Source organism: Rattus norvegicus, chromosome 4 (assembly GCF_036323735.1).
Source record: "Rattus norvegicus strain BN/NHsdMcwi chromosome 4, GRCr8, whole genome shotgun sequence".
NCBI classification, from domain to species: Eukaryota; Metazoa; Chordata; class Mammalia; order Rodentia; family Muridae; genus Rattus; species Rattus norvegicus.
In genome coordinates, this window is record NC_086022.1 from 36,941,330 (window position 1) to 36,951,502 (window position 10,173).

Here is a 10,173-nt window from a genome sequence, read left to right on the forward strand (position 1 = left end):
TAATTTGGCCTGCCAAGCGTACTGAAGATGTCCTCTCATCCCAGCCCTCGTTCCTGCTGACAATCTAACCTCACCCTGTGAGGCCAACATCGAAAACATTTGTGCCCTACGGTTTGGATTTATGTTCTCTGTGAGAAAAAAAAAATCTCCCAGTAAGCCTGTGTCTCATTGGAACTGACAAAGCCATGCCCAGCTCACCACACACACACACACACACACACACACACACACACACACACACACACACACACAGACACACAAATAATTAAAAAGGGAAAGGGGAAAAGTCAGTTGCAAGCATGAGGGAAATCACCCTCTTAAAGTGAGCCTAAGTTAGACATAGGACCAGCAATTTCTGAGATAAACGGTATTCTTCTGTGTGGAAATCACCATCCTTACCAAGATAGCCCTCGAGTCCATGTGTCTTTTTCTGCTTAGACACAATCAGTCAGCTTGGACAAATCCTCCCAGAACCCTGCCCCATGGAAAGCTGGCACCCAGATGCTGGGAGAATCAGTGAGAGCCATGGTGCAGAACGAAACAGAAATTTAACCTGAGTCTGAGGTTTCAAAACAAAGCAGAACCCAGTCTTCTCTGGGGTGGAAACTATGTAAGTCAGGGAGTGTAACACCATCAAAAACTGTGACCTTATATTTCAATGTGCAATCACAAATAACTTCACCCATAGCCAGTTTCATTGTGGTAATGCAAATTAGTAGTTTAATATATAAATTCACTCTATGGTAAGCAGTAGAAATTGGTTTGCTTGGATTCTTACCCACTCCGTAGTCTACAGACACCAGGCTTTCGGAGAGTTTTCTAAATTTGTTCTCTGATTCTTCTAGGACAATGTTTGGAACTTTTTTTTAAAAAAATCACAAATAAGTTTACCTTTTTTTTTTTCTGAATTTAAGATTTTGATGCCGAATTACTCAAACCTCCTACTTCTACTGAAACTAAAAAAGTGAAGCCAAGGAAAGAGAAGTCTGCAAAACATGTTAGGAGTGACTTCCACCCGGCAGCACTGTTGTTAGCATCAATGAGATCATCAATTTTTAATAAGATTTTTTTTGAAGTAGGAGCTTCCTTTGAACTGACAAAGCTTTTCCCCAGACTCTGTGTTATGTGACAGTATGCTAAATCATTTTCTTTTTAAAGCACTAAAGATTAACTTCGCGCATGGTCTGGCATGATGGCATCACAGGGTATTAGTGTCACTGTCTCTTCAGACTCTCAACAGGAATTCCACCCAAGATCCACCCCAAATATCCAAACGTCACAAGTTAGCAAGCATTTGCTTTCCTTTGCCAGCTTTAATGTCAGGCAAAGCCACACCCAGGAGACAATTGTGTGGGATGCATACTGCAAGGCTTGCTTCTTTGATGTTCTTCTTACCAATCTTTTGCTCAGTTTCCCTCTGCTTTTCAGTTGTCATTCTTATGACCATATAAATGAATGTTTCCTTTCCTCAGGATATCTCCCTTCCTGAGGTTGAAAAGAGAGAGAAGGCTAAGGTTCCAAGAACTCCATGCCCAGAGATGAGTCCTTCAACTCAAGGAGAGAATTATTTAATATGTCAAGCCAGCCTGAGCAACTAGGGCCAGGGCTTAGAAGCAAAGAATGATTCAAATATAAAAAAAAAAAATCCTCATTCTCCCTAAGGGAGGCCAGGCAGTGACTTGTCATAGAGTTTTCCTGGCAAAGCTTGTCTACTGTAAAGTCCTTTTTGAATTATTTGTTTCTTGTTTTAAGTTTTAAAGCACAGAAATACCATTTGAATACTTCAAAAACTATCTTAAGGTCTCTGCTGGTATTCATCTTAATTTTTATTCCCTTAAAAATGTTAAGCATAGGGGGTTGGGGATTTAGCTCAGTGGTAGAGCGCTTGCCTAGGAAGCGCAAGGCCCTGGGTTCGGTCCCCAGCTCCAAAAAAATAAAATAAAATAAAATAAAAAAATATAAAAAATGTTAAGCATAAGAAATATTAAGCATAAAATCATAGAATGCATGTAAATGATGTTATCAGCAGGATCTTTTACTGCTGAGTTTCCTGTCTTTTATTTCTTTGGGTACTCATTGGTATTTTCCTATTTTATTTTGGGTTAAATGCTGTCTTTTGGCAGGAATATTATACTTCTCAGAAACCCTTTGATGAGAAAAGAAAAAAAACCCCAATAGCCTATCTTACAGAGGCTGTAATATGTACTTTCCATAATACATAACATTTCAAAGTTCTGTGGCCGTGGCGTGATATGACTGACAGCCCGAGATCTGACTTTTGCTTACCAATTTCATGGTGAAATTAGAGAGAACTCAGCAAAAAATTGTCCTCATGGTAACAAATGAAGTAAAAGCAAGGCCCACTCTTATTCTTGCAATGGGGAGAACACTCATTTACCTTGGTTAGTATTCAGCCCAGGAAAAATCCTTCACACTTTAGACAATTGGGGATGCGCTGAACTCTATGGTCTTAAGAGGGAGGATAAACATACATTTAATCTCTAAGCAGTCATACTTCAGTGGACTCCAAAATTAAATTGAGAACACAGGAGCTGAGAAAGCTTAATATCATTCATTCTTTGTCCTACAGAGAGCTTCAGTTGCATACTTAACTGACTTAAATTCACAGAAAGCTACAGATGAGAGAAACTGTGACTGGTCCCAGTCAGTAAAGTCAGTCTTAAAATGTGGACCAGAGAGCAAGGCTCAGCTTGAATCTTGAAGTTTCAGAGACCCCTCTGAAACAGATAATTTACCAGGGCAATGCCATGTAAACAAATCAGTAGAGCATGGCATGCTACATGTGGAACACAGCATAAACATTGTAAATGTATTCACTTCAATTTGTATATTAAAGCCACATGCTTGATAATAGTAGTTTAGCTTTGACTGTTTGTGTGTGTGTGTGTGTGTGTGTGTGTGTGTGTGTGTGTGTGTGTGTGTGTGTGTGTAGCAAACTTTATTGATGGTTTCAAGAGAGTAGGGAGGGCTCCCTAGGCCCCTCCTGTTATTATGGGGGTCTGGGATGGAAATTGTGAGGGAGGTGCTCAGTGTTGGGGGCCAAATTGGGATGGGGATCCTCAGCAGCTGAGGGCCTCTCTTGCTCTCAATATCCTTGCTGAACTAGGGTGGGTAGTCCAGGGTTTCTTACTCCTTGGAGGCCACGTAGGCCATGAGGTTCACCACCCTGATGCTGTAGCCATATTCATTGTCATACCAGGAAATGAGCTTTACAAAGTTGTCATTGAGAGCAATGCCAGTCCCAGCATCAAAGGTGGAAGAGTGGGAGCTGCTGTTGAAGTCTCAGGAGACAACCTGGTCCTCAGTGTAGCCCCTTTAGTGGGCCCTCAGATGCCTACTTCACCACCTTCTTGATGTCATCATACATGGCAGGTTTCTCCAGGCGGCATGTCAGATCCACAGTGAATACACAGGGGTAAGAACACGGAAGGCCATGCCAGTGAGCTTCCCATTCAGCTCTGGGATGACCTTGCCCACATCCTTGGCAGCACCAGTGGATGCAGGGATGATGTTCTGGGCTGCCCCACGGCCATCACGCCACAGTTTTCCAGAGGGGCCATCCACCGTCTTCTGAGTGGCAGTGATGGCATGAACTGTGGTCATGAGCCCTTCCACAATGCCAAAGTTGTCACAGATGACAGCTAAGCAGTTGGTGGTACAGGATGCATTGCTGACAATCTTGAGCAAGTTGTCATATTTCTCATGGTTCACACCCATCACAAACATGGGGGCATCGGCCGAAGGGGCGGAGATGATGACCCTTTTTGGCCCCACCCTTCAAGTGGTCCCCAGCCTTCTCCATGGTGGTAAAGATGCCAGTAGATTCCACGACATACTCAGCACCAGCATCACCCCATTTGATGTTAGGGATCTTGCTCCTGGAAGATGATGACGGGCTTCCTGTTGATAAGATTCCAATTCTCAGCCTTGACAGTGCCATTGAACTTGCCATGGGTAGAGTCATACTGGAACATGTAGACCATGTAGTTGAGGTCAATGAAGGGGTCATTGATGGCAACAATCTCCACTTTGCCAGATGCAGAGAAGGCATCTCTGGTAACGAGGCATCCAATATGGCCAAATCCGTTCACACCAACCTTCACCATCTTGTCTGCAGGATGAGGTTGGCACTACATGAGAAGATGCAGCTGTCTCTGGAACAGGGAGGAGCCTAGCTTTGATGTTAAAGTGGCCTATAACATTCCAGTTTACCATCCAGCACCCTGGTCTTAAGCATAGAGCTTGGAAATGATTTTAAAACAAGAATAAAATTACTAGTTGGAATTTTATGAGCATTGCATTAAATGACTTCCAGGACACAATGTTCATGAAGAATAAAAAACAGAGAATTAGAAGTTAAAAATGACATTCTGTTGAAAATTTAAACGGCATTTTAGATTCATGGAGGAAAAGAACTTGTTTCATTCATCTCTTTATTCTCCCCACACATTTACGAAGGCAAGTCAGTCCTAAATGTTTGTTCAAATAAAGATATCTCAGCCCATTTCTTGAACCTTATATCTGTATGCCTTAGCTACAGCTCAAGAGGGTTTGATTAGCTCTCTATAAAGACTCTACCAGTCCTTAAGCTTATCCCCTTATAATGGAGGTGTTCCTTATGTTTTCCTGTCCCAGAATCACTCTGTATGTGAGATAAAATTTACTGTACTGGGCCAAACAGGTCTAGAGTAAGGTTTAGGAATGTTAGTTTTATAAGTCATTCTGGATGATTCTATTAGAGATAATATGAAGCCTCAGATTAGAGGCATTGATTTGTGCTATGCAGTCTGTTGTTTCCCATATTTGCTTACAGTTATAATAGTTTATAAAATATTTGTCATTCTAAAGAATGTTTTAACTCATGAGGACCTGCCTTTACTTAGTACTTTATATTTAAAGAATTGTAGAGTCTAAATGTTATCCAAAATGTGCATCACTGAAGACCAGAAATGTTGCATTCATCTTTCTTCTCCAGCTGGCTCCAAGATAGCTCATGATGCTTAAGAGCACTTTGTGACCTTATGAGCACCTTAAGGTTACCTTATGTGACCTTGTGACCTAACTATTTAAGACTGGGCGTTTCTCAGGCTATGACAATTTCTGTGAAAATCAAGTGTTTTGGAAGACCTAGAAAATACCTATGGGCTTGCACTTCTGATCCTGAGCCAGACGTGTGCATGTGTCTTCTTCCTGAGGGGATTCCTGTTGTCATATTCATATTCATTAGACACTGCTTCTCTCCTAGGATGTTTCTGATACCGCCCTAAATTCAATGTGACAGTTACTATCCAATTAATGTTCCGAACCATCTTGAGTAGAGGTCAAGAATGAGAACCCCTGCTGCTCTACACAGAGACGCAACTCTCCCAAGAGTAAATATTCATCAAGATTGCCTGTTCAGGTCACAGTGCTATCCACTCCACTGGCCAGATAAAGCTTGAATATGAATTATAGAAAAAAAATTCCCTCGAATTACTTTTTAGAGGTAGTGGAAAATTGTTATTTGTGACTAATGTAAATTTTGAAAGGGTTCCACTATTTTATAAATCTTGCATAGCTACTTATGACTGACAACCTACCCTTCCTCTCATCTGTGCTCCAAACACAGTATATTCATTGTATTGCTGAAAGGAATGGCTCTGATGTGTTTATGACCTCTGGGAAGTTTTTAACTTTCCATCACTTCTTTTTTGATATCTCCTAGGATTGAAATTGTAGTACATGATGGGATTTTTCAAATCTTCCCTCATTTAAACATTCAAAACTGCCAGACCATTTCCCCTCTATTGTGGATGTGGTTTAGTACTTTTATTATGTTAATTAGGTTCCCAAATTACAAGAGAATTTGTAGGTCTGCATGTGAGATGAGGATGGTCCCTGCCCCCCGCTGGTTCTAACTGGTAAAGTTGTCAGGGCCTAAAGGCAGGGCAGGAGACAGAAATGGAACCTTGAGGTTCCTGGGTAAGGAACATGAGGCATGAAAAGAATCACCATTGCTGGGGAAGAGAAGGTTCCAGCCTGAGACATGTAAGACAGAGAGACAGAGACACTGCCAAGATGTGAGGGTCAGGGGTCATGTCCCATGAGGACTGCAGGCCTGGGTCTATGGTAGCCAGAATGGAAAATAGGTTTTAGTAAGTAATAATTCAGGAATATTGGAGGAGAGAGTGTGTTAGCAGTGGAGAGATTGGAAGTGTCCAGCCATTGCATTGTTTAAGACATATTAAAATAGAAGGCTACATGATTTTCATTTATGGATCCAAAACATTTGAGTGGGTAGTGAGCAGCACATGTACACCCGCTGGAGAGTGGATTAACCACACTCCCACTTCTAATGGCATCCAACATGTGAGACTTGTACTCACTATTAAAAATTAATTAGAATTATCAAATGGAAGACACATTCCTTGATGTGAGATTAGGAGGTGGGGAGAACTGGTTTCTCAGCAGAGCTGAGCTGAGCTTGGTGGTTCCTCGTGGTTCATGGTGTGAGGTGGGACACAGTTAACTCCTCCAAGTTGACTCAGACAAAGCTGACTGGTAGATGTTTACCCAGACCCTTCTCAAAGTCTTCTGACTGCCTCAGAGAGTTTGAACTTAGAGGGGTTTGGAGCACCTGCTATGCAAACAGACAGGCTACTCAGAAGGCAGAGACAGGCAGTCATTAGAGGCTGATTGCCTCCAACAATCGGGTAAACTAAGGATAGAGATTAATGAAATTTGATTTAATTATTTTTAAGGATAGAAAGAAGTATAATAGTAATTGTTTAAGTGTTTTTAAGTATACATGGAATAAAGAAATCTAGGCCTTTGATCTCAAATGTAGGAAACAAAAGCAGAGAGATAGAATAGACTGAATGAGAAAAAAATGCATTAAAAGAAATTTGAAAACGTCTATGCCAGGGCAGCCCTCAGGATCTTTTGAACATGGTCTGCATAAGATATCTAGGAATGCTTAGCCTGGTATGATAAGTAAGCTCATACAGAAATATAGAAGGGAATTTAATTAAAGTTAAATACATAGGAAAGGGTGTTAATTCAAGTTATGTAAGAGAAAGGGGATATATATTCCCACAGAGATATTAATCTCTATAGAAGGGAGAATTTAAGTATACATAGATGAATAAATAAATTTAGGTCTTGATCTCACTGTTATAAACTATTTGTGTAAGAACAAGGTAGGAGATAATGGGGGAGCACCGTCTCAACATTACTACTACTTGTTTAGATTGCTTTAATTACTTTGAATTATTTTAATTATCAAAATGTATGTGGTTTTTAAGTTTGTTGGTTATGACATTAAAAAGCCTCTGGGAGAGAGGTTAAAATGGGGCAGGACTGAAGGAGGCTGCTTCTTTGAATCAGTCTATACCTTTGATGACTTTGGGCTGTAGGACCACATGCTATTGTCGGGAGAGGCTCTTTATGTGTTAATAGGAAGAAAAGACTTTGGACCCCTTTCATAGTGATATGGATCAGATATGACAGGGGAAGGCAACCTGAAGATTTTGGCTACAGGAAAGAAACATTCAGAAAAAATCAAATGGGTTAGGTAACTGATTACTCCACATAGGAACAGCCCTGTAACTGGCTTAGAAATAAAAATGTCTCTAGCCAATATTTCAGCTAAAATTAGACAATAAAGCTTGTTGGTTATGGAATCCTTAAGACTCACTGTGTCATCTTACATATTGCATGAATGAATATTTATTACATTTATTATTGGACAAATTAACTCACAAAAGGATTGTTGTCTTTCGCCTGCACACACAAGGAGCAAAAACTCATCCTTTACTGATCTGTGCACCTCGCTTGCACAAGTCATAGGAATATTTAATAGTACTAACATTTCGGTTGTAGGATTCATATATTACAGAATGTGCAACTCTGACAAAATGCATCCGCAGGGATGCTGAAATGATCTGCTGTTTCAACTACCTGCCTCTTGATGTTGTTTTCAAAAACTTGCTTCCAGTATAACTTCAGTAATAACTGCTGATTCCCAGTGGACTCAATTCATCCAGCCTTTCAGACAGATCCAGTGAGAACTTCAGTAAAGTCCTGAGCCTTCAAAACACACAGAGACTGAATAGCAGATGCTAAAGCTAGCTTTCTTAAGTCTAACCAATTTTTTTCTAATTTTCCAATTCCTCCTACTCCTTTAAAAAAATTTTCATTGCCCCTCTTCAGCAGGAAGAAGTTGTGGAGAGTTGTCATCCCAATCCCTTGGTTTTGGGTGTCTGGTTACAGTTATTTTATAAATTATAGATAGGTTGTCATTTTAAGGGATAATTTGGGAATGGTCAAAATTCTGAACAGCAAGGAGATAGATGGAATGTATTACTAAATTCATTCATGAACAAAGCATTGTACAGCCATTTCTTAAATTGATAGAGATCTTTATAATTGATCCATAAAATTGAAGTTGTAAATTTTTTACATGGGTAAAGATTTTATATATTGATACAGAGTTCAGATTTTCATTGATATAAATCTTTGTATATTGATACAAAATTTGAAATTAATATTGTTACTCTTATATTGATGTTGTGCCTATACAACTCACTTAAAGATACAAGGCTTTGACCCAGTCCTTCTGTAGCTGCTATTACAAACTGTTTAATATGATTAAGTAATGAAAGTTAAGGGCCAGATAGTAGCTTGTGGTTATATTAAATTCTGATTTAATTATAATAAAATATTTTCAATATTATTCAAATAGAAATAGCTAAGCATAGTCAAGTTTAGCAGTTCAGATATACTTTATATAGGTAGTATTCAAAAACATCAGAAATCGATAAAATATGGCATTTATAATCATTTCATTATTATTAGATTTGACTAAGAGACATGTCAGTTCCTGACAGTGCCCCCTTCATGGTTCAAAGAAGATATTGAACATTATAACTTCCACATGGAGCTGCTCCAGTTATGACAAGGTAGCCACTGGGCAAGAATTGCCTTAATTCATCTACAAACAAAAACATACCATCCAGGAAAGGACACATGTTATGGGATAGTCAACAGCTTAGCTCTGCCAATACAGGGTAAGCTAGTCCTTCATAGTTCCTGCTTCACTTAAGTTCTATAAGATGGTTCTGGGCCAGAAGACTGAAGACAGATGCTACAATGTTTTAAGCAATGGGGGACTGCCCAGGTAGTCGACTGTCTCTGAAAATTGGTTAAATATTCAGGTAATATTTAATTTATTCTCAGATCTTCGATGAGGTTGAAGGCTAGTTATAGTCTCATAATCAAACTTTAAGTTGTCAAACACTAACAAAGATGATCTATATTTGAAAGGATGGTTTTCAGATGGTAATGCAAGTTAAAATCAGAACATAATTCAGGTATAGAATTATAAATTCTTTAAGGTATGATTTTAGACTAATGTATACAAATTGACAGAATTGATGGACTGGACATTATTAGTATATATCATAGCTTATAGTTTACAACTGTTATAACTATGTTAATTTATATCTGAGAGAAAGGTCTTTTTAATTGATGAAAAGGATGAGATGTTGTGGATTTGGTTTATTGCTTATATTATGTTAATTGGGTTCCCAAATTATATGAGAAATTTGTACATGTGCATGTGAGATGCTGATGGTCCCTTCCCCTCAGCAGGTACTAACAGGTAAATAAAGTTGCCAGGGTCCAGTGGCAGGGCAGGGAGACAGAGATGGAACTTTGAGGTTCCTGGGCAAGAGATGCTAGACAAGAAGAGAATCACCATTGTTTGGAAAGAGAAGGTCCCAGTCTGAGAAGTGTGGAACAGAAAGACAGAGACACTGTTAAGATATAGGAGTCGTGGGTTGTGGCCCACAAGGGCCGCAGGCCTGGATCCATGGTGGCCAGGATGGAAAATAGATTTTAGTAAGTAATACTTCAGGAATATCGGGGGAAGAGAGTGTGTTAATAGCAGGGAGGTATGGAAGTGTCCAGTCATTGCACTGTTTAAGGCATATTAAAATAGAAGACTGCATGTGTGTGTATGTGTGTGTGTGTGCATGTGTGTGTGTATGTTTGTGTGTGTGCGCATGTATGTGTGTGTGTGTGCGTGTGTGTGTGTTTCATTTGTAGATCCAAAACATTTGTGCAGGTGGTGAGGAGTGCATGCCTACCTGCTGGGGAGTTTAGAGCAGATTA

The 10,173-nt window shown here is 39.7% G+C and overlaps 1 pseudogene; it reads right to left on the reverse strand.

Moving 5' to 3' along the window:
* Positions 1–3,411: 3,411 nt before the first annotated feature.
* Positions 3,412–4,197, reverse strand: LOC134486877 (glyceraldehyde-3-phosphate dehydrogenase-like; annotated as a pseudogene).
* Between the last annotated feature and the right edge of the window lie 5,976 nt (positions 4,198–10,173).